Source organism: Labeo rohita, chromosome 19 (assembly GCF_022985175.1).
Source record: "Labeo rohita strain BAU-BD-2019 chromosome 19, IGBB_LRoh.1.0, whole genome shotgun sequence".
Lineage (NCBI taxonomy): Eukaryota > Metazoa > Chordata > Actinopteri > Cypriniformes > Cyprinidae > Labeo > Labeo rohita.
Window position 1 is genome coordinate 29,537,768 of NC_066887.1, and position 977 is coordinate 29,538,744.

The window sequence follows — 977 nt, forward strand, 5'->3', positions numbered from 1 at the left end:
CCTGCTCAAGAATAGATTACAAGGGTAGTATCCATGAACAATTTTGAAATGGAGTTCTTTAATTTTACTTGGAATAAAAAGACTGTGGGGAGAGGTCCATAAGTTTTTCAAATCAGAGTCTGGAAAACATATTCTCCATTTAGATTGTGCTTTTGAGGGACATCCTGGAGTTGAAGAAAGAGCATTTCTGATAAAAAAGTTGTTGCATTTTTTATCTAATACATGAACTCCACTGAATGCAAGTGTAGGAAAATGATTGTTTATACAGCCATAAGCTGTGAATAACCTAGCTAGTAGCTCTGCTAGAGACGTAGAAACACAATCTGACGTCATCTACGTGCGACGTCAACATGTGTAAATACCGAGCTCTTTGGAAAATACACGAATATCTACATCGAATTAATCAACAATCAAACCGCAACTGAAAATCCGGCATACATTCGCTGCTGTCGAATGCTTACGAAGGTGAAATTAGGCTGTATTAAATTTTGTTATTGCACAAGGCCTAAGATAACCACAGTTTCTGCATAGTTAATTTATTAAACAAAGAGATGATGTAAATAACGTAGAACTTTAGTTTTGCGGTTCGTTGTTGATATACAATGCATGGAAATTCAATATATTGTTCTTATAATTTAAAGGACGAATTAAAAATATGTGTATTCACAGGTGACGAGTGTAAAATTGGCATAATACATTTAAAGCTTCTCACTTGTGGTTTGGCATAACAGGTTTGCCCAGAAATTACGTAAATCACGTTTAACAAGCGAAGGAAAAGTCTGACACTGGTGTAACTTAACTGTACATATGCTACAATAAAAATAATAAAGTCGGTAATTAATTCGTGTATTGTTCTAAAAAAAATATTAAATTGTCATTACATAACAAATTGAATAAAATTAAATTAGAATTAAGATGAAAGTAAAGTTTCGCTCAACTGACGCGCAATTGAAGGCGGGATACATTTGCTTGCTTTT